Raw genomic sequence first — 764 nt, 5'->3', positions numbered from 1 at the left:
GCAGATTTCTGAGTTCGAGGCCAGCCTGGTCTACAGAGTGAGTTCCAGGACAGCCAGGGCTACACAGAGAAACCCTGTCTCAAAAACCAAAAAAAAAAAAAAAAGAGTAATAGCAAAAAGGAGTGTGCTGGTTCAAGCCTTTAATACCAGCACTTAGAATGCAGGGGCAAGTTATAGGCCAGCCAGGGCTAATGAGAGCCTGTCTCAGAGAGAGAGAGAGAGAGAGAGAGAGAGAGAGGAGTTGGCCCAGTGCTTGTGTGCTGGCTGCTCTTGCAGAGGACCCAGCTAGTCTCCCAGCACCCACATGGAGGCTCAAAACTATCCATAACTCCAGTTCCAGGGGACCCCATGCCCTCTTCGTATCTCTGAAGGGATTAGACATACACAAACATAAACATGTAGGCAAAACATGAATACATGTAAAATAATATAAATAAACAAAAAAGATAATGCTGGGCAGTCAGGAGAATCCATTCAAGGTTACCTTCAGCCACACATGCCGCGTGCTGGGGACAAACCTGGGCTACGTGAGATTCTGTCTGAGAAGGACTAGCTGGGATAGAGAGCCCAGAGTGGAATCCTGTTTGTTCTCTAAGCGTTCCTGTCTCCCAGCCAAGTTACTATGTGGTCCTTTGAGAGTTTCCTTTACAGAGGTTCCTTATCTATCTGCTCAGGATCCTAAACCACTTAGGACCAGCCAGCCATACCTTGCCTGACTTCCTGCCTCACAGGGTGAGGTCCCTCTTGGGGCACCAGCTGGCACC

This window comes from Mus pahari, chromosome 23 (genome assembly GCF_900095145.1).
Source record: "Mus pahari chromosome 23, PAHARI_EIJ_v1.1, whole genome shotgun sequence".
NCBI classification, from domain to species: Eukaryota; Metazoa; Chordata; class Mammalia; order Rodentia; family Muridae; genus Mus; species Mus pahari.
The sequence above is the reverse complement of the archived record's forward strand: the minus strand, read 5'-3'. Positions refer to the sequence as shown.